The 23,543-nt window shown below is 44.4% G+C and overlaps 1 long non-coding RNA gene across 1 annotated transcript in view; it reads left to right on the forward strand.

The window, feature by feature from the left end:
- The window catches only part of LOC134970176 (uncharacterized), a 61,423-nt gene extending 38,146 nt beyond the window's left edge, over window positions 1-23,277 (forward strand). Inside the window, exon 2 of the long non-coding RNA XR_010189712.1 lies at window positions 22,420-23,277. This is a non-coding gene — a long non-coding RNA (uncharacterized LOC134970176). The remainder of the gene's footprint in view (window positions 1-22,419) is intronic.
- The last annotated feature ends 266 nt before the right edge of the window (window positions 23,278-23,543 follow it).

Here is a 23,543-nt window from a genome sequence, read left to right on the forward strand (position 1 = left end):
TGCCACCCAGCACTGGGCAAGATCACCCAGCATGTGTGCGGCCACCTCCCGATGCGTCCGCAGTTTAATTGTGGACGCATCATATCTGGGGTTGAACCCTGGCAGCGCAGCCAGGATGCGCTGTCAGATGGTCAGCGGGTATTTTTTGTATCAGAGCTCCTTTTTACACATTACAGCAGGTAGAATCCCTTATTTACACATTAGGCAGGCAGAGTCCTCTTTTTTACACATTAGACAGGCAGTCCCCCTTTTTACACATTAGGCAGGCAGAGTCCTCCATTTTACCCATTAGGCAGGCAGAGTCCCCCTTTTTTACACATTACAGCAGCAGAGTCCCCCTTTTTTACACATTAGGCAGGCACAGTCCCTCTTTTTACACATAAGGCTGGTTGAGTCCCCCTTTTTACCCATTATGCAGGCAGAGTCCCACTTTTTTACACATTACAGCTGCAGTCCTTTTTTTTACACATAAGGCAGGCAGAGTACCTCTTTTTACACACAAGGCAGGCAGAGTCCCCCTTTTTACCCATTAGGCAGGCAGAGTCCTGCTTTTTTACACATTACAGCAGCAGAGTCCCCCTTTTTTACACATTACAGAAGCAGAGTACCCCTTTTTTACACATTACAGCAGCAGAGTCCCCCTTTTTTTCCACATTAGGCAGCAGGGTCCCCGTTTTTTACACATTAGGCAGGCTGAGTCCCCCTTTTTAACCATTAACCAGGCAGAGTCCCGCTATTTTACACATTAGGCAGGCTGACTCCCCCTTTTTACACAAAAGGCAAAGTACCCAATTTTACACATTAGGCAGGAGGAAGGGAGGGGGAGAGAGGGAGGGGGAGAGAGAGAGGAAGAGAGAAAGCGAGAGAGAGAATCTTAATGAGTGAATTCTACTTACATATAACCAGCTGCCAGGCGTCTCCTCTTCTCCTTCTCACCATATGCTGTGCTTTTTGCACTTTCTGCGCAGGGCATTGTGGGGATCCTAGCACGCGAGTGGGGTCGAAGCTGCAGCGCTGCCCGGCTACCTATATGAGAGGTAGCCGGGCAATGCATCGGGGTACCGGCCGGTGTAGGCGGGGGTACGTGGGTTGGACATGTACCGGGAGCTGGCGGCTTCACTCCCGAGTACCTTGCAGCAGCGGTGGTGGCGGAGATAGGCGGCGGCGGGAGGCCGGAGATAGGCGGCGGCAGTAAGTAGAGAGATAGCGGTCGTACGGGTGGGGGGGGGGTGATGCCAGATGGTGCGCCCTCAGTGCATCTGTGCTGTGGACAGGGCACCAATTGCACACACCTAGCTATGGCCCTGGTGACAGGTTACAGTCACAGCTCAGTGCTACAGCCGCTGTCCAATCACATCTGCTTTCCTGACAGGGGCATGCCTTAATGTGGACTGAAGGCACGTCCCTGTCACTGAGAGGCAGATGTGCTAGTGCTGCTTTTCCCCACTTTTTTCAATGGGCTTTTCCAGCCAGTAGCTTGGCCCCACCTCTTGCCCACCTCCAGCCTTAGCTAGCTTTCTATTATCAGCGTGAGGCACGGCTCTCGCTGCCTCCCATCCACTCTTGCTTGTGCTTTCTCTGCAAAAATAGTATAGAAAAATACAAAGCAGAAATTTATAACACAGAATCTGTGTTATAAATAGCTTCTTTATATTATTTTAATCATTATGACAGGGTAGGCACCGCCTCCCCTGCCTCCCCTGACTGAACGTCCCTGCTGTGTGCGACTGAGTCTGTTTATGCAGCACAGCGGAACTTTCAACTTGCCATGGAAAAAAGCTGTGGGAACTGCATCATAGTACTTCATATGCACACAGATATACAAGTGTCGCACATCAAATTAATCAGCATAGTCTCCTGGTGCATCTTAGTCAGTGTTGTGGTTTAGATGCATTTTCGGCAAAAAGACCCCCAACGCTAGCAGAGTCTTGCAGGACCTGGCACCGAGAGGGGCTGTTTGTCGTGGCTGCAGCAATGATGTATGAGTACACATCTGTGAAGAGAAAGCTCATATCATTCTGACTATACCCTGAGGAACATCATTCAGGGGGAGTCTAAAATTACATAATAAAATCTGTTTTCCTAGGTGGAGGGGGCGTGACCATGTTAGAGGGATGTGACTAGTGCTTTAGAATATCCCATCTTCCTCCAATGTATACTGTGCATAGGACTGTCTTCATGTTGTTTTGAACTAATAGGCTACACAAGGCAGGTCCGGACTGATCATCAGGTGCGTCTGGCTAATGTCAGAATGAGCTGATGGACCAGTCCAGCCACACAGAAACCAGGGCTGGCTGGGCAGTGCAGCCTCCCAGCTCTCTGCTCAGCTTCCCAGCACATGGAGACCAGGGCTGACTGAGCAATGCAGAAACATGGGGACATGCCACGAGGCCACGCCCCATGAGTACCCTTGTCAAACCTGGACTATTGCAGAGCCCCAGTCCATCCCTGATACAATGTAATGTCCCATCTTTATTGATTCTGCTTCAGGTCATGCCCCCTTCTATACAGTCTAACTCAGGTCATGCCCCCCTCTCTACACTGTAACTCAGGTCATACCCCCTCTCTACACTGTAACTCAGGCCATACCCCCTCTCTACACTGTAACTCAGGTCATGCCCCCTCTCTACACTGTAACTCAGGTCATACCCCCTCTCTACACTGTAACTCAGGCCATACCCCCTCTCTACACTGTAACTCAGGTCATGCCCCCCTCTCTACACTGTAACTCAGGTCATGCCCCCCTCTGTCTACACTGTAACTCAGGTCATACCCCCTCTCTACACTGTAACTCAAGTCATGCCCCCTCTCTACACTGTAACTCAGGTCATGCCCCCTCTCTACACTGTAACTCAGGTCATGCCCCCTCTCTACACTGTAACTCAGGTCATGCCCCCTCTCTACACTGTAACTCAGGTCATGCCCCCTCTCTACACTGTAACTCAGGTCATGCCCCCTCTCTACACTGTAACTCAGGTCATACCCCCTCTCTACACTGTAACTTAGGTCATGCCCCCTCTCTACACTGTAACTCAGGTCATGCCCCCTCTCTACACTGTAACTCAGGCCATACCCCCTCTCTACACTGTAACTCAGGTCATGCCCCCCTCTCTACACTGTAACTCAGGTCATGCCCCCCTCTGTCTACACTGTAACTCAGGTCATACCCCCTCTCTACACTGTAACTCAGGTCATGCCCCCCTCTGTCTACACTGTAACTCAGGTCATACCCCCTCTCTACACTGTAACTCAGGTCATGCCCCCCTCTGTCTACACTGTAACTCAGGTCATACCCCCTCTCTACACTGTAACTCAGGTCATGCCCCCCTCTCTACACTGTAACTCAGGTCATGCCCCCCTCTGTCTACACTGTAACTCAGGTCATACCCCCTCTCTACACTGTAACTCAAGTCATGCCCCCTCTCTACACTGTAACTCAGGTCATGCCCCCTCTCTACACTGTAACTCAGGTCATGCCCCCTCTCTACACTGTAACTCAGGTCATGCCCCCTCTCTACACTGTAACTCAGGTCATGCCCCCTCTCTACACTGTAACTCAGGTCATGCCCCCTCTCTACACTGTAACTCAGGTCATACCCCCTCTCTACACTGTAACTCAGGTCATGCCCCCTCTCTACACTGTAACTCAGGTCATGCCCCCTCTCTACACTGTAACTCAGGCCATACCCCCTCTCTACACTGTAACTCAGGTCATGCCCCCCTCTCTACACTGTAACTCAGGTCATGCCCCCCTCTGTCTACACTGTAACTCAGGTCATACCCCCTCTCTACACTGTAACTCAGGTCATGCCCCCTCTCTACACTGTAACTCAGGTCATGCCCCCTCTCTACACTGTAACTCAGGTCATACCCCCTCTCTACACTGTAACTCAGGTCATGCCCCCTCTCTACACTGTAACTCAGGTCATGCCCCCTCTCTACACTGTAACTCAGGCCATACCCCCTCTCTACACTGTAACTCAGGTCATGCCCCCCTCTCTACACTGTAACTCAGGTCATACCCCCTCTCTACACTGTAACTCAGGTCATGCCCCCTCTCTACACTGTAACTCAGGTCATGCCCCCCTCTGTCTACACTGTAACTCAGGTCATACCCCCTCTCTACACTGTAACTCAGGTCATGCCCCCTCTCTACACTGTAACTCAGGTCATGCCCCCCTCTGTCTACACTGTAACTCAGGTCATGCCCCCTCTCTACACTGTAACTCAGGTCATGCCCCCTCTCTACACTGTAACTCAGGTCATGCCCCCTCTCTACACTGTAACTCAGGTCATACCCCCTCTCTACACTGTAACTCAGGTCATACCCCCTCTCTACACTGTAACTCAGGTCATGCCCCCCTCTCTACACTGTAACTCAGGTCATGCCCCCTCTCTACACTGTAACTCAGGTCATGCCCCCCTCTCTACACTGTAACTCAGGTCATGCCCCCTCTCTACACTGTAACTCAGGTCATGTCCCCTCTCTACACTGTAACTCAGATCATACCCCCTCTCTACACTGTATCTCAGGTCATACCCCCTCTCTACACTGTAACTCAGGTCATGCACCCTCTCTACACTGTAACTCAGGTCATACCCCCTCTCTACACTGTAACTCAGGTCATGCCCCCTCTCTACACTGTAACTCAGGTCATGCACCCCTCTCTACACTGTAACTCAGGTCATACTCTCCTTGCATTCCCTATAATTTGCCCCATGTTTGCATATATCCTACAAGGCTTCACATCTTGCCCTTCAGACCTCTTCTCTATACTACTACACCTCTCCTGTCCCCCCTCTTTCTCATTCTTCCTAACACAGTTACCAGCCTACCACTGCACAGTCTCACCCTCCTCAGTTTTTCCTAAAGACCACTAAGTTCATTGTCCCATGTTCCCCATAATGTATGTTACCACTCCTTCTACTTTTACGGGCAGGGTCTTCAGTAATATGCCTTTTACAGCACAGACAGCCACATTATAAGCAAAAATTATTATACTGTATGAATGTTGGGGGGTGGGAATGTCCGAATTCCTCGGTACAGCCCTGACTGAGTTAGTTATAATTAACTAGGAATTGGAAGGTAAAGGATGGCAAGAACAGTGACTTGGGAATATTCAGTGACATGGACATTGGCCCTCATTCCGAGTTGATCGCTCGCTAGCTATTTTTTGCAGAGCAGCGATCAGATAGTCGCCCCCTCTAGGGGAGTGTATTTTCGCTTTGCATGTGTGCGAACACTTGTACAGCCAAGTGGGACGAAAACTTTTTTTTGCAGTTTCTGAGTAGCTCTGGACTTACTCAGCCCTTGCGATCACTTCAGCCTGTCCGTTCCCGGAATTGACGTCAGACACCGGCCCTGCAAACGCTTGGACACGCCTGCATTTTTCCAAACACTCCCAGAAAACGGTCAATTGCCACCCAGAAACGCATTCTTCCTGTCAATCTCCTTGCGATCACTGTGCGAATAGATTCTTCATTTAATCCATTGCCCAGCAATTATCCGCTTTGTACCCGTACGATGCGCGTGCGTATTGTGCTGCATACGCATGCACAGTAATAACCTGTTCGCTGCGCTTCGAAAAACGGCAGCGTGCGATCAACTCGGAATGACCGCCATAGTCTCTACCCTCTGTTCAGAAACTTTACATATACAGTATGATACCGTTTGTTCTACTGTAGGTAGTAATTGACAGAGATCTACCATGTAGAACAGCAATTTATTCTACTAGAAACTATCTGGTTTAAGATTTGTAATTTCACTGAAGTATACAAGTTAGCTCATGATAAAGGTTACCATAAATTGGGTTGGTGGGTATTTTGTTTGTTTTTTATTTTTTTTGTTATTTTATTTTTATAATATACATCCGATCCCTTTAACATTTGCAATATTGATTTATGTCATCCCTGAGTTGTTTCAGCTAGCTGGTGGAAATAATGCCCAATCAACTTTAACAACTCACAATCCTGGTTTTAAATGGTGCTCAAATTACATATAACATAGTGAGATGCTGGATCTCGGTACAAATTATAAGACATTCATCTTAGGAACAAACATTCCAAAGTCTGGAACAGATAGGCATTGTTGTGCCGCATCCTGACACAGTAAAGGATTAGAACGAGATGATGATGCATTGTGACAAACACTAAAATATCTTCCTGTGTGATTGACTCTATCCACAGACTACTGCGCTTGTATTATCCGTTTCACAAAGGCAGGGATGTGTCTATGATTCAGCCCTAATCTGCTGAAGAGGAGGAAACAGACTCAGAGAGGAAATGTCTGATCACAACTTGCTGATTAAACACTTCATAAAAACATCCACTTTTAATCATTATATTTAGCCAAGTGATGCCTTGTTTTTAAATGACATTATGGTGAACGTCACTGAGCATAGCGCAAATAATGATGAGCTGGATTCAATACAAACACTTCTTCTACATTAAGCAAGCTATACACTTACCCAGTGCGACATTTTAGGCAGTAAATTCTCAACTATGGATAAAACAAATAAAACCAAAGAGGGGAAGCAAATGGGAAACAAAAAGTATTTATCAGATCATCACTAAAAGTTTTAAAAGAGTCAATTAACCTACAAAATTAAAATAGTCCATGTTAGCAGCATCTCCACTACCTTACTCAGGGGGCTTATGTATCAAACCTTGGAGAGAGATAAAGTGAGAGAGAAAGGGGTCTATGTACTAACATGAGTTAGCGGTAAAAAAAACCCCGCTAAAGGCAGAGAAAATCCATGTACATACCGCTTCTCGATATCTACTGTTGATTTTTCTATACTGTACTGCTGCCTGCGTTAGCTAGATGTGCTTATTTTTCAATGTTATCACGCTCTTTAAGTACTTAAAGGGGTCAATTTACTAAACCTTCTAAAAATGAAAAGTGTTGATGTGTCCATAGGAACCAATCAGATTCTATCTATCATTTCATTTTTGCATCCTAGAAAATGATAGACAGAATCTGATTGGTTGCTATGGGCAACATCACCAATTTTCATTTTTAGTAGCTTTAGTAAATTTACCCTATTCCTGTTGAGTGTAGTAATGCATTTCCGGCGTCCTTTCTGATTGTTTTGTGTTTTGTCAATAAAGATTGTCTAAAAAAGTTCAGTTCTGCTATTCTTTTGATTCTGCTCTTCTTATGTTAACACGGACGTTGCTGGACTTTTAATTGGTGGACGGGTTTCGCCAATGTGTAGAAACTAGAGATGAGCGGGTTCGGTTCGTCAAGATACAAACCCCCCCAAACTTCACCTATTTTACACGGTTCCGAGGCAGCCTCGGATCTTCCCGCCTTGCTCGGTTAACCCGAGCGCGCCCGAACGTCATCATCCCGCTGTCGGATTCTCGCGAGATTCGTATTCTATATAAGGAGCCGCGCGTCACCGCCATTTTCACTCGTGCATTGGAGATGATAGCGAGAGGACGTGGCTGCGTTCTCTCAGTTTCTGTGTTCAGTGTGCTGCAAATATCTGTGCTCAGTGTGCTGCAAATATATGTGCTCAGTGTGCTGCAAATATCTGTGCTCAGTGTGCTGCAAATATCTACGTTCTCTGCCTGAAAAACGCTCCATATCTGTGCTGCATTGTAGTATATAGTAGGAGGACAGTGCAGAATTTTGCTGACCACCAGTATATATATATAGCAGTACGGTACAGTAGTCCATTGCTCTTCTTCTGTGTCGTCAAGTATACTATCCATATCTGTGCTGCATTGTAGTTGTGCGCAGTATTATAGTAGGAGGACAGTGCAGAATTTTGCTGACCACCAGTATATATATATAGCAGTACGGTACAGTAGTCCATTGCTCTACCTCTGTGTCATCAAGTATACTATCCATCCATACCTGTGCTGCATTTTAGTTGTGCGCAGTATATAGTAGGAGGACAGTGCAGAATTTTGCTGGCCACCAGTATATATATAGCAGTACGGTACAGTAGTCCATTGCTCTACCTCTGTGTCGTCAAGTATACTATCCATCCATACCTGTGCTGCATTTTAGTTGTGCGCAGTATTATAGTAGGAGAACAGTGCAGAATTTTGCTGACCACCAGTATATATATAGCAGTACGGTACAGTAGTCCATTGCTCTACCTCTGTGTCGTCAAGTATACTATACATCCATACCTGTGCTGCATTGTAGTTGTGCGCAGTATTATAGTTGGAGGACAGTGCAGAATTTTGCTGACCACCAGTGCCGTTTCTTGCGGCGGGCGAGCCATGCAACCGCACGGGGAGCCCGCCGCAGCACTACTTAAGCACTTTGAATCCCCCCTCCCCTCTCCTCCCGAGTGCCCAACTCGGGGGGCGGGGTTTCGCGGAATGACGCGTTTGCGTCGTGATGTCACGATGCAATCGCATCATTCCGTGAAACCCCGCCCCCCGAGCTGGGCACTCGGGAGGAGAGAGAAGGGGGAGCCAAGCTGGCCGGAGGCGCGCAGACGAGGGAGAGGCAGCTGAAGAGCGGGAAGAACCGCTTCAAATGTAAGTCAGCCCCTCTCACTCTCTCTCCCTCCCCCCCCCCCCCCCCACCTGCCGTACTGTGTAAAATGGGGACACCTGTCTGCCGGAATGTGTAAAACGGGGACACCTGTCTGCCAGAATATGTAAAATGGGGACTCTTGCCTGCCGGAATGTGTAAAATGGGGACGCAGTCTGCCGGAATGTGTAAAATGGGGACTCTTGCCTGCCTTAATGTGTAAAATGAGGACGCCTGTCTGCCGGAATGTGTAAAATGGGGACACTTGCCTGCCGTACTGTGTAAAATGGGGGCACGTGCCTGCCGCAATGTGTAAAATGGGGGCACGTGCCTGCTGCAATGTGTAAAATGGGGACACTTGCCTACCGTACTGTGTAAAATGGGGGCACGTACCTGCCGCAATGTTAAAATGGGGACACTTGCCTGCCGTACTGTGTAAAATGGGGGCACGTGCCTGCTGCAATGTGTAAAATGGGGACACTTTCCTGCCGCAATGTGGAAAATGGGGACACTTTCCTGCCGCAATGTGTAAAATGGGGACACTTTCCTGCCGCAATGTGTAAAATGGGGGCACGTGCCTGCCGCAATGTGTAAAATGGGGACACTTGCCTACCGTGCTGTGTAAAATGGGGACACTTGCCTGCCGTACTGTGTAAAATGGGAGCACGTGCCTGCCGCAATGTGTAAAATGGGGACACTTTCCTGCCGCAATGTGTAAAATTGGGGCACGTGCCTGCCGCAATGTTTAAAATGGGGACACTTGCCTACCGTGCTGTGTAAAATGGGGACACTTGCCTGCCGTGCTGTTTAAAATGGGGTCGTGTGCCTGCTATAATGTGTAAAATGAGGACTTTTTTTTAAAACAAAGCCACGCCCATTTTAACGAGACCACGCCCCTTTGACGGGAGCACGCGCGCATGCTTTTCCTCTTTATATCTATGGGGGGGCACATTTTGTCTTATGTGAATGGGGGGGGGGGGGGGGCGCATTTTTAAATCTTGCACTGGGAGCCAAATTGGCTAGAAACGGCCCTGCTGACCACCAGTATATATATAGCAGTACGGTACAGTAGTCCATTGCTCTACCTCTGTGTCGTCAAGTATACTTAGAACAAAAGTTTGGAGTTTCTTACTAGGCGCAATACGAAGCAGCCACACTGTTGATCTAAGTGATACACCAATGACTTTACACAATATAAACAATGGAAATTCGATAAGACAGAAACAGCGCTAGGTATAGGAAGAAAAATATCTACTCCCCTGTTCAAATGAGTTCCTTGTTATCTTTACAGATGAGGATTCAAATGACATGAAAAAAAGACAAACACAAAAAAAATAGTGTAATCCCGTTACAATATTCCACAATATTTCAACACTTCTTAATGGATTCCTGGAGCTCTACCACCACCATTCCTATATGTGTTTATTACCGGGGTTACCCCCTATGCAAAACACACTCGAGTGCTGATATAATAAGTTGAGAATAATATAGTCCTGTGATGATATTCCACAGTATTCTGGTGCTTCTTAACACGTTTCTGAAATTATCCCACCACCTGTGTATAACTGTTCTTGGGGTTGCCCCCTTACACAGAGCACTCACAAAAAAGGTTTTTTTTTAAAGGCTTGAAACCACCATACAGATAAATGTGTCGGGGTTCCCCCTTCTACATTCGACTCACTGTGGTCCACTTGACTTGATTGCATGTAATAAACACCTCAGGCGTCTTCCTCATTAGTTCCACATCAACTCCGTTTTTTATAGAGGGCGATCACCACCAGATTGTATAAAAATGACAAATTTTATTCCACAAAATTGGAATGATCTCCAAAACATACAAAATGATCCATAAAAACACAGAAAATTTACATAAAAAGGTGACCCTTTGTGCCCGGTTAGGAGAGACTTATTTCCCTAGATGTTAAATGGATCCAAAAAATTGGGGGGGAAAGTCTCACCGCTTTTCCAGACAGGTACACCATGGAAAGAAGAAGTCCCACCGACGCGTTTCGATCCTATAGAGGATCTTTTTCAAGGTATGAGGGACTCCTGTACAATCACAACTATTTATACCACTCCTTCAATCTTTCCACCAATGGCCTGTTGAATTGATACAAAACCAGCATTTCTCAATTTCCCTATAGCTAATACAATGATTTCCTATTCTAATACACGTTTCAGGGTTGTCCCGATTCCCGCCCCCACATAGGCGTTATCTCCAGAATTTCCCGCCAAAAAGGGGGCCATCCCCTTTGCCAACCATCCGCGTCAGACCTCCGCTACCGGAAGTACCTAGACGCGAGTGCCCAGCTTCTTCCTCCAACCAATTCCCTCACATCGGCCGAGCTAGAATGCCAGCCGGAACCGGAAGCATCCCCACATCCGGTCACGTCATCTCCTGTAATCGCTGCACAATGTGGCACGGACCTAGCTGTTTAATTCCCTTTTCATCTTCCCGGAAGTGACGTCACCGGATGTAGTGAGGCGGCCATTTTCCCGGGGTCCTCCACAACATGACATCTTTTTATCTTTGTTTAAAATGTCCATTTCCTCCATTTTCAATTGGTCCATCTTCTCATGTTCTTTATCTTTATATTCTATAGCCACAATAGTCCTTTGTAATAAGTCCATTGTTAAATGCTGAAATAAATAAAAATATACATAGACAGAAGATGTTGAATCGATATATAACATATTCCAAAACTATCACAAAAAAACATTTTACTTCAAAATCACTGTTCAGTCCCCCAGGGATTAGATGTGGAACTAATGAGGAAGACGCCTGAGGTGTTTATCACATGCAATCAAGTCAAGTGGACCACAGTGAGTCGAATGTAGAAGGGGGAACCCCGACACATTTATCTGTATGGTGGTTTCAATCAAAGAAAGAGACATAATGAAATGCCTTTTAAAAAAAACCCTTTTTTGTGAGTGCTCTGTGTAAGGGGGCAACCCCAAGAACAGTTATACACAGGTGGTGGGATAATTTCAGAAACATGTTAAGAAGCACCAGAATACTGTGGAATAAAAAGAACGAGAGACTGTATAGGATAGAGTGAATATAAGCACCCTGTTTGTTATGTAGCTAAGCTAGTTAGAGCTGGTTTTTGTGTTGATATTTTTTAATAGGTGTTGATGTATGTCAGTTAAGCATTTATCCAATAGGGAGTAGTTAGGTAGGCGGGTTCCCTGTTTGTTAGGTAGCTAAGCTAGTTAGATCTGGTTTTGTGTTGATATTTTCTAATAGGTTGTTAATAGATGTCAATCAAGCATTATCCAATAGGGAGTAGTTAGGTAGGCGGGGTAGATTAGTTTATTTAAGTGCTGGCAGAGGATTCAAATTCCTCTTGCCATTTTGTGATCCCTGGGGCTGGTAAATTATTTAGTATCACTCCACAGGTGTTTCATATACTGCTAATTGGTTTAAGATAAATTTATTCCTTGATAATATTATTAACACTTACGTAGTTAAGCATATTAAATTTGGTGGCTTGTATATTGGAGGTTTATTTGGTAAAAAGAAAAAATTGTGAGGTAATTTTAAGGGTTAGGCTTAGGTAGGGTTTTTGCTGCCACTTAAGTACTTTAGGTATTATAATGCCTCGCCCCCGCCGCAGTGCGCCCCCTCCCCGCCGCTTGGTTGAGGTATCCAGACCTCTTTCTGCAGCCGCTGCCTCTCCGGCCGTGAGGGGAGCGCGGCGTTTCTCTGTGAGGGGAGCCGGTCACGCGGCTTCCAGCACTCGCGCGGCTCCGTCGAAGGCAGCGGTGACGAGTCACCCGCCTCCCTCTCCGTCTCCCTCAGTGCTGCGGGCCTGGCTGTCGGGAGCGACAGCCAGCCCTGCGAGCACGCCCCGCCGGCCATCCCCAGCATTAAGCAGCGGGTCTGGTGCGTCGGTACCCGCTGCTCCAAGCCCCGCCCCCGTTGCCATGACGACGGACCCGGCGGCCGTTAGCCCCTCTCCCACAGCTTTAGGAGCTGGGGAGGGGAGAGCAGTGGCAGGGATAGGCGAGCAGCCATTAGTAACCCAAGGGAGAGGCAATATATTAGCCTCTCCCATTGTCGGTGAAAGTAATAATAATGTAAATGTGGTGGGGGCAACAGGGAATATGAGGAGTTCCCCAGGGCCTGCAGTGGCAGGTTTGGGTACGGCAAGGAGATTGTTTGCAATCCCCCCCCCCTCCCCCTTTTTCCCATCAATTTAATGTGCAGACAAGGGGGAATGTTCAACTCCAGCAAGGGTCCTGGTCCCCGTATTTTAGTCAAGGGGCACAAGAAAATGTCGCGCAGCTGCCTTTAACAAGACAGCAGCATTTCTTTAACCCTCAATATACCCAGCAGTTAGGTAATTTATATCAACCGTTTGCTTTTCCACAGTTTATGCATATTCCGAGAACCCGCAGGCGGGCCCTCAATATGGGCATTGGTTTCAGCCTGCGCCTAATCAGTTTATGGGTGTTCATCAGATAGGGATGCCGCCTCTGCCACAAGTTCCTCCACCAGCTAGACCCCCATCACCAGGGCGGTCAGAAAGTCAAGCAAACGTGCACTCTCAAGCACGCGCATCGTCGGTAGCAGCCGATGGGTCAGACGGGGCGGGGCAGGCAGGAAGTAACGCTGTTTTATTGAGTCCGCAGGTGTTAGCGTCTCACGCAGCTTCGTTAGATTCGTCAGCAGACGTTGGGATTTCGCAGGATCAACAATCATCGAGTCAAGTTGCGGCGGGCGCGTCGCACAACGTGGGACAGGAGACCGCAGGAGACGCAGGCGAAGGTCCTTCTGCATCAGGAGCTGGTAAGATAATTACAGAAATTCAGCTTAGCGCAAAATCTTCGCATTCTGACGAATCGTCGGATACGTCTAGCTCGCTGGAGAATCCGCGTAAATTTATGCGGACATTCGTTCAGCATCTTAGGGGAAAGCGTAAGGTTTCAAAGGGAGGGCGCAGTTTAGCGGGCAGTTCGGCTCCAGATGCGTCAGGCGATAGTGTGCATTGTGCAAATACGGCAATATTGAGGGGAGTAAGGTCTAAGGTGAGGGAGCGTATAAAAAAAGGGCGCTTCGTAGATATGTTCGCGATTACACACGAAGCTAAAAAGGCTCTGGATACAGCAAAGGTCGGGGGGGGCGGTGGCAGAAGAGGCAAGGAGGAGTTATCCCAATTGGCTTACGGGGATGTACATTTTTGCGGCTTGTTATATAGAATCTCGTCCATCGGAGTTTCTTAACGTGATTAAATATCTACATCTTATTCATAATATGTTTCTGACGGCTAGGCATAATGTTTGGCGTCAGTACGACTAATTATTTAGGAAGAAGCAAGACGGTCAGAAATTGCTAAGTTTAGGTTTCAAAGATGTAGAGGTTTGGTTGGAGGTAACTCATAGTAATAGGTCTTTTACAGAGTCGATGGGTCGTAAACAGCCCTTTCAGTTTAGACCAGGCTTTAACACAGGAGGAAGAGGAAAATGTTACGCGTTCAATAACGCGCAATGCAGTAGGGGAACAACATGTAGATATAGACATATCTGCATGCTGTGTGGCGGAGGTCACGCAGCAAAGGATTGCAGCAGGTCCGCAACTCAATCAGGGGGTAGAGGGGAGCAGAGGGCCGCTAATAGGTAAAGCCGAGTCCCCAGTAGATGTAGTAGTTTTAGAGCGTTGGTTGGACCGCTATCCTCTCAGGGAGGAGGCGGCATTTTTATTGCAAGGTTTTAAGTTAGGTTTTAAATTGCCAATAGTTAGGCCAGTATTAGTTTTAGCCAGGAGGAATCTTAAATCAGCTAGAGATTATCCAGAAATAGTAAGAGCCAAAATTGCTGCTGAAGTTAGTTTGGGGCGTATGTGTGGACCTTTTAAAAGTCCGCCTTTAGCTGAATTTTGTGTTTCACCATTGGGGGTAGTTGCAAAAAAGGAGCCGGGTAAATTTCGGATAATTCAGCACCTTTCCTATCCGGAGGGGGGCTCAATAAACGAGGCTCTGGACCCTTCTTTGTGTAGCGTTAAGTATCAGTCTTTTGAGGAAGCCGTTGATATGGTTCAAGGTTTTGGTGTAGGAGCTATGTTAGCAAAAGTGGATATAGAGTCGGCTTTTAGATTGTTGCCGCTGCATCCGGATTCATTTAAATACATGGGTTTCAAGCTTGAGGGCCAATTTTATGTGGACAGGTGTTTGCCGATGGGCTGTTCAATTTCGTGTTCTTACTTTAAATGTTTTAGTTCATTTTTACAGTGGTGTGTGAAGGCTGGCACAGGTCAGACAGGAGTCGCTCATTATTTGGATGATTTCTTGTTGGCAGGCCCTGCGAGTAGCTCGGCATGTAATGAATTGCTGTTTTCGGTTCAAGCTCTTTTTTCAGTAATGGGTGTACCGTAGCTAAGGAAAAAACAGAGGGGCCTGTGACCCGTTTATCTTATCTGGGTATAGAGATTGATACTGAAGCAGGCCTTTGTAGGTTGCCAGCGGAAAAAGTGAATGGTTTAAGGAGTTTATTGGAGAATTTTATTTCTGCAAAAAAGATGACTCTGAAGCAGGTACAATCACTTCTGGGGTTATTAAATTTTTCTTGTAGGGTCATTCCAATGGGAAGGATTTTTAGTCGAGGCTAGAAAGAGCCACTGCAGGGGTTAAGAAATCGCACCATTTTATTTGCATTTCAACGGACTTGAAAGAAGATTGTAAGGTTTGGTTAGAATTTTTGAGAGAATTTAATGGGGTTTGTATTTGGCTGCAGGAAGAAGTGAGCAACAGAGATTTGCAATGTTTCACAAATGCATCAGGGTCCCTAGGCTTCGGTGCATATTTTGAAGGTGAATGGTGTGCGGAAGCTTGGCCTGAGGAATGGCGTAGGAAAGGGCTTACTAATAACATGCTTCTACTTGAGCTTTTTCCAATTATTGTCGCGGTGGAGATATGGGGCTATAAGCTAGGTAATCAAAGGGTTTTGTTTTGGTGCGACAATCTAGGGGTAGTTCAAGCGATCAACAACCAAAAGTCTTCATGTTATCATGCGTTGAAGTTGTTAAGGCATTTAACTCTTAGATGTATGCAGAAGAATATAGAGTTAAGTGCTAGGCATGTGCCTGGGGTGAGGAACGAGATAGCGGATGCTTTGTCCCATTTTCAATGGGATATATTTAGAACATTAGCTCCAGCGGCTAGATTAGAGGGTTTGTCATGTCCTAAATTTGTATGGCAGATCATCAATCCGGCATGAAAGCGTTAGCATTGAAGGCATTGGCACCTGGGACGTTGAGATCGTATTCTGCAGCATGGAATGAGTGGCAGGCGTACATGAATTCGGAAGGTGGTGGTAAGAGTGTACAGGATGTTATGTTAGCGTTTGTATGGTTAGGGCATGAAAAGGGTCGTTCTAAAGCGGCTATGTCGGGTGCTTTAGCAGGAATTTCGTATTTTTCACGTTTAGAAGGGTTGATCGACCCAACTAAATCTTTTATGTTATCAAAGGCAATGAAGGGGTGGTCTAAAGAGCAGGCAAATATAAGAGATGAGCGTAGGCCAATTGACATCGAGCTTTTGAGAGATCTAATTATGGCCGTTTTGGGTATTGCGATAGGAGAGTTCGAGGTTAACCTTTTTAGTTTGGCATTTGCAGTGGCCTTTTTTGGTGCATTAAGAGTAGGTGAACTAGTTGCAAAAAACAAGGGTTCAGTTGATACGGGTATATTGTTGAGTAATGTAGTAGTTAGGAGTGATAAGCTTCTCATCAAGATACACCGGTCCAAAACGGATCAGTTGGGAAGGGGTAAATGGATTTCTGTCCCTATGCATTTGGAGCCGAGCATCTGCCCAGTAAGATTAGCTGAGGCCTTCGGGCGAATTCGTCCGAAAGGGGGGGATCAGTGGTTGGTACATAGGGATCGGAGTCCTTTATCTAAATTTCAATTCACGAGTATTTTTAATAAATGTTTAATAGCATTGGGCCTTCCATTAGAGCATTACGGGACACATTCTTTCAGGATAGGAGCAGCGACTTGCGCAGCTGTGGCAGGCTCTTCCAAGGAAGAGATTAAGAGGTTGGGACGGTGGAAGTCAGATGCTTACAAGCGTTATGTTAGAGGGGATAAGTTGCATTAATAGAGGCATCCTGCGAGTTTGTTATTTAGGAAACCCAGGGCCATAAGCTACCCGCCGTTAAAGGGGGATTGGAGTTCTTTTCACCTTTTCCCTCACAAGAATTTTTGAGGTTTGGTGTCGTTCACCTCCATCTGGGTCGCCAAAATAACTAAGTTTTATCCCTCCCTGTTTTTAAAGGTTTGTTGAATCATAATTTAAATAAAATATTATTTGTTTTGCTGTTTTTTCTGCAGGTTTTTTGACATTGTCAAGCCGGGTGTGGATTGTGGGTCATTCATATGTCTATTGGGCCAGTAGGCACAAGGCATCTAAGGCGTTCCCTTTTAAAGTGAGGTGGATAGGTATAAGGGGAATGAGATGGAGCAATTTATTGAGTGTGCTTTGGGATGGCGAGAAGAATTGGGGTGCCCCTGATTGCTTGTTGATACACTTAGGAGGCAATGATTTAGGTACTTGTAAGGGTATAGAGTTAATTAACAGCATAAAGAAAGATTTTCAAATAATTGCAGAACATTGGCCGGCGGTTAAGGTGGTGTGATCAGAAGTGGTACCGCGTAGATTTTGGAGGGGCACCCAAGGGGGAGTGGCCTTAGATAAAGTAAGAAGGAAGCTCAATGCCGCAACCTCCAGATTTGTTATTAGTTTAAAAGGGAAAGTGGTTAAGCATTACGAGAAGGTAGAATTGTACAGATTAGATGGAGTGCATTTATCTGAAGATGGTTTGGAGTTGTTTGTCACAGCATTGTTGAAAGGCTTAAACGAATTGTGAAGGTAGGCTGTTGGTGGCGGTTTCGCAGTCTGGAGTCTTCGAATGTGGCGGAAAGCAGTGCTATTCGGCGGCTCAATTTAGCGCAGCAGAGCTTGGCTAGCATTTCCCCTTTGAGAAAGGCGAGTCGGTCACTACCTCAGGGGAGGACCAGGTCACCATCTTAAGGAGGGACCAGCACTGTGCTAATTAAGGGGAGATGGTTCTACCCAGGACGGACTGCGCAAGGGGCGGAAACTCCGCCCCATTTATTTAAAGTTTCAAAAGTTTTAAGCCATGGCCGAGTTGGCACTGCTTTTTTCGCCACCGGTGATTAATAATTCTAATTCCAATTTAATAAATTTGGCTGTGACCTCCAATTTTTCCAATCTATACAGTTGTACGTGTCATTATTTCTAGGTTATTGGTTCTAGTTTGCATAATAATAAAACATATGGGTGACTTAAAAAGAACGAGAGACTGTATAGGATAGAGTGAATATAAGCACCCTGTTTGTTATGTAGCTAAGCTAGTTAGAGCTGGTTTTTGTGTTGATATTTTTTAATAGGTGTTGATGTATGTCAGTTAAGCATTTATCCAATAGGGAGTAGTTAGGTAGGCGGGTTCCCTGTTTGTTAGGTAGCTAAGCTAGTTAGATCTGGTTTTGTGTTGATATTTTCTAATAGGTTGTTAATAGATGTCAATCAAGCATTATCCAATAGGGAGTAGTTAGGTAGGCGGGGTAGATTAGTTTATTTAAGTGCTGGCAGAGGATTCAAATTCCTCTTGCCCATTTGTGATCCCACCCACCCACCCAGCAATTTATATTCGTGAATTGTGTTTTTCTTTCAATGTGCTTTGAAAGTTTTTTTTTATCGTTGGAATAATAAGCTATAATTATTCCAGCAAGTGCGAGGCGCAGCGGGCGGAAAGCAGTGCTATTCGGCGGCTCAATTTAGCGCAGCAGAGCTTGGCTAGCATTTCCCCTTTGAGAAAGGCGAGACGGACTGCGCAAGGGGCGGAAACTCCGCCCCATTTATTTAAAGTTTCAAAAGTTTTAAGCCATGGCCGAGTTGGCACTGCTTTTTTCGCCACCGGTGATTAATAATTCTAATTCCAATTTAATAAATTTGGCTGTGACCTCCAATTTTTCCAATCTATACAGTTGTACGTGTCATTATTTCTAGGTTATTGGTTCTAGTTTGTATAATAATAAAACATATGGGTGACTTATCATCACAGGACTATATTATTCTCAACTTATTATATCAGCACTCGAGTGTGAGTGTTTTGCATAGGGGGTAACCCCGGTAATAAACACATATAGGAATGGTGGTGGTAGAGCTCCAGGAATCCATTAAGAAGTGTTGAAATATTGTGGAATATTGTAACGGGATTATACTATTTTTTTTGTGTTTGTCTTTTTTTCATGTCATTTGAATCCTCATCTGAGAAGATAACAAGGAACTCATTTGAACAGGGGAGTAGATATTTTTCTTCCTATACCTAGCGCTGTTTCTGTCTGATCGAATTTCCATTGTTTATATTGTGTAAAGTGATTGGTGTATCACTTAGATCAACAGTGTGGCTGCTTCGTATTGCGCCTAGTAAGAAACTCCAAACTTTTGTTCTAAGTCTATTTGTTTACACCAAGGAGGTTCTATAACTGGTGCAGCAAAATGTTTAACTTTAGAGAAAGTAGAAAAATTAGACTAGATTCTCTCTTCAACCCCGTGATAGATAATATTGAGGTCACAGATGTGGATTTGGAAACCATGATGTTAAAACTTGAAAAGGACATCATGAAGGAAAGCAAAATCTGGTGGGAGATTGCATTGTTGGAAAAATACATTTCACACCAGATGATTCCAAAGGGTCTAAAAATAGATAAAAAAAAACCCTCCTTTACATCTACCTCAGAGGGATTTAAGAGAGAATGGCAATGGATTGTGGATAAATGCTCCAGCTCATTAATGGGACTCATTGTAGAAGAAAGAGGGCGTGAGTTAAAGAAATTGGAGGAGGAGATTGAAAAAAGTAGAGCCCTCATTAGTCCTTTTGTAGAATCAGCAGAATATAAGGAGAAAGAGAAAGATATTGAATTAAAGTTAAAAAGGACAGAGAAAGTCTTGAAAGAGAAAAAACTAAGAAAGTTTCAAAGGGATAAGTGTTTATTGAATGAGGAAAACCTTAATGAGGAAGGATACACAACACCCAAGAGAGGCATACAATGAAGGAAGAGGGATGTAAGTAGGGACAATGATTATGAGGATAGGGGGAGGAGAACATATAGACCCCAATCCCAAAGAATCCCTCGTCAAAGATAATATAGGAGGATAGATCACTATATACCAGAGAGAGATAGAGATAACGGATTTGTACGAGAGGAGAGAAGGCAAGGGAACAAAGGGCCCTATCAATACCCACATAGATATGGTCAATATCAGACCAATAACTATTCCATATCAACAAGGAATAGATATCAGCCTTTAGACAATGGGAATTGGAGGACAAACAGGTATCAATCACGAGAGGAGGGAGAATGGAACACATAGGCAATCTCATTTTTTAGGGCAAGACAGGAGATATCGGAGAGACAATTTAAAACAAGGACGGGGAAAAGGGGAGGGAAAAGAAACCCCCTAAAAAAACACAAAAAGAAGAAGACAAAAATAGGAGAACATGTAATGAGGAGTGTTGAAAGTAGGGAGGATTCGACCCAAGGTGTAGAAAATGCTTGTAAAAATGAAGGAAAAGTAAAAATTTTCAACTTAAGCACCCATAATTTATCAGTCCAGGAAAGGAGCCTTCTGGAGAAAGGTCTGAAGTATGCCCCTGCTGCCAAATGTAATTCATTTGATGTCTTTGTGGACCTTCAAAAGTTCACTAGGAAATTAGCTATTAAGAAATTTTTTCTTACAAGAGAGGGAGATAAAGACGTAAGGGAACAGGAGGGAGGGTCTATTACCCCATTTAAACCCAGGTCTACGTTTAATCCCTCATATTTGAAAGGTAGCTATATAGATGCCTTTAGTAGTCAAGTTTTAGAAGACATCAGAGGGATAAAAAAGAAAAAGATTAGATATAATTTGAATTGGAAAGAGAGACAAGCATTGAAGGATTTATCCAAAAACAAAGAAATAATCATCAAACCCGCCGATAAGGGCGGGGGGGTCGTGGTCATGAACATCACTGACTACGAAAAAGAGGTCTTTAGACAACTAGATGATAGGGGTACATATAGGAAATTGAGGAATGACCCTACAGATACCTTTTTGGCTGAATTGAAGGTACTCATTGACATCTATGAAAAAAATGGGACCATAAGCGATACAGAAAGAAAATTTATCATTACAGAGGAACCAGTAATACCAGTCCTGTATGTACTCCCTAAAATTCACAAATCTCTGACTAATCCCGCGGGACGCCCAATAGTCTCGGGAATTGAATCCATGACAGCGAACTTGTCCCAATTTATTGATTATTATTTGCAGCCCCTTGTTTTAAAAAACAAATCACATCTAAAAGACACAGCAGCTTTTCTGAATGTATTGGAGGGTATTACGTGGGAAGAGGGTCTATGGTTGGTGAGCGCGGACGTCAGTTCCCTGTATACGATCATTGATCATGTGCAGGGAATAGAGGCAGTTTCTGGTCATTTAAAGAACACAGAATATAGTGCAAATCTACTAGAACTACTCTTAAGGAGTATTGAATTTATACTCCACCATAATTATTTTCTATTTAAAGATGATTTTTTCGTACAAAAGAGAGGGACGGCCATGGGCACCAGGTTTGCTTCGAGTTATGCCAACATATTTATGGGTTGCTGGGAGGAGGAGAGAATTTGGAGCAACAACCCATTTGGAGCAAACCTGGTGTCCTGGTCACGATATATTGACGATATTTTTTTCGTCTGGAAGGGGGATTTGAAAAATTTGGAGTTGTTTTGTAAATATCTTAATGGAAATGATAAGAACATCAAGTTGTCATTTGAGAAGAGTCAGATGGAAATAAATTATTTAGACATAACTGTATATATTAAAGAGAATATGATACACACTAGAAACTACAGAAAAAATACAGATTCCTTTGCTTATATTACGTCTGGAAGCTGCCATCACGTTAATTGGCTGGAATCTATCCCTGGTGGGCAGCTTAAACGTTTAAGACATAATTGTTCAGAAATGAATGTGTTTGAGGAACAGGCTGCGGATATGAAATCTATTTTCAAATCATGCGGATATAACTCAGACAAAATAGAGAATGGTATGGAAATTACAAGGAAAATAAACAGAAAAGATCTATTAAATACTACAGGAAAAAGTAAGGAACAAAATGACAGATATGCCTGGGCGTTCATAACTGACTTCAACACACAACATAAAGAACTTGAAAATGTTCTTAAAAAACATTGGCCATTGTTATTGAGGGGTCCAATAATAGGCTCCATAATCCCTAGTAAACCAAGTTACATATATAGAAAGGCCTCCAATTTGAAAGATCATTTGGTACACAGTGCACACCTGAACCAAGACAGGAATATAGGACAAATTATGTCGATTGGATTTTACAGGTGTGGCACCTGTATAGGGTGCAAAAATATTAGAGGAAATACAACAAAGAAATGCGAAGTGGTTATGATTAATGATAATACACATAAGATAAAGGAATTTATTACAAGTACTAGTAAAGATATTATATATGCTGTTGAATGTACATGTAACAAATTCTATATAGGGAGAACAACGAGACCCCTGAAAGTAAGAATAGGGGAGCACCTCCGTAACATCAGGAAGGGGTTGGAAACTCAATCCCTTTCTTCACATTTCAAACAGAATCATAATTGTGATACAGGCCATATAAAAAAATTTTTTGGCTTGAAACAAATTAGGAAGGATAAAAGGCATTGTAATATTACAAGTTCTATTGCTAAAAGTGAAATGAAAATGATTTTTCAATATGGAATCCCTGGGGGACTGAACAGTGATTTTGAAGTAAAATCGTTTTTGTGATAGTTTTGGAATATGTTATATATCGATTCAACATCTTCTGTCTATGTATATTTTTATTTATTTCAGCATTTAACAATGGACTTATTACAAAGGACTATTGTAGCTATAGAATATAAAGATAAAGAACATGAGAAGATGGACCAATTGCAAATGGAGGAAATGGACATTTTAAACAAAGATAAAAAGATGTCATGTTGTGGAGGACCCCGGGAAAATGGCCGCCTCACTACATCCGGTGACGTTACTTCCAGGAAGATGAAAAGGGAATTAAACAGCTAGGTCTGTGCCACATTGTGCAGCGATTACAGGAGATGACGTGACCAGATGTGGGGATGCTTCCGGTTCCGGCTGGCATTCTAGCACGGCTGATGTGAGGGAATTGGTTGTCGGAAGTAGCCGGGCACTCGCGTCTAGGTACTTCCGGTAGCGGAGGTCTGACGCAGATCGTTGGCAAAGGGGATGGCCCCCTTTTTGGCAGGAAATTCTGGAGATAACGCCTATGTGGGGGCGGGAATCGGGACAACCCTGAAACATGTATTAGAATAGGAAATCATTGTATTAGCTATAGGGAAATTGAGAAATGCTGGTTTTGTATCAATTCAACAGGCCATTGGTGGAAAGATTGAAGGAATGGTATAAATAGTTGTGATTGTACAGGAGTCCCTCATACCTTGAAAAAGATCCTCTATAGGATCGAAACGCATCGGTGGGACTTCTTCTTTCCATGGTGTACCTGTCTGGAAAAGCGGTGAGACTTTTTTCCCCAATTTTCGGGATCCATTTAACATCTAGGGAAATAAGTCTCTCCTAACCGGGCACAAAAGGTCACCTTTTTATGTAAATTTTATGTGTTTTTATGGATCATTTTGTATGTTTTGGAGATCATTCCAATTTTGTGGAATAAAATTTGTCATTTTTATACAATCTGGTGGTGATCGCCCTCTATAAAAAATGGAGTTGATGTGGAACTAATGAGGAAGACGCCTGAGGTGTTAATTACATGCAATCAAGTCAAGTGGACCACAGTGAGTCGAATGTAGAGGGGGGAAACCCGCCACATTTATCTGTATGGTGGTTTTAATTAAAGAAAGAGACATAAAGAAAGGCCTTTAAAAAAAAAAACCTTTTTTGTGAGTGCTCTGTGTAAGGGGGCAACCCCAAGAACAGTTATACACAGGTGGTGGGATAAT

Source organism: Pseudophryne corroboree, chromosome 11 (assembly GCF_028390025.1).
Source record: "Pseudophryne corroboree isolate aPseCor3 chromosome 11, aPseCor3.hap2, whole genome shotgun sequence".
NCBI classification, from domain to species: Eukaryota; Metazoa; Chordata; class Amphibia; order Anura; family Myobatrachidae; genus Pseudophryne; species Pseudophryne corroboree.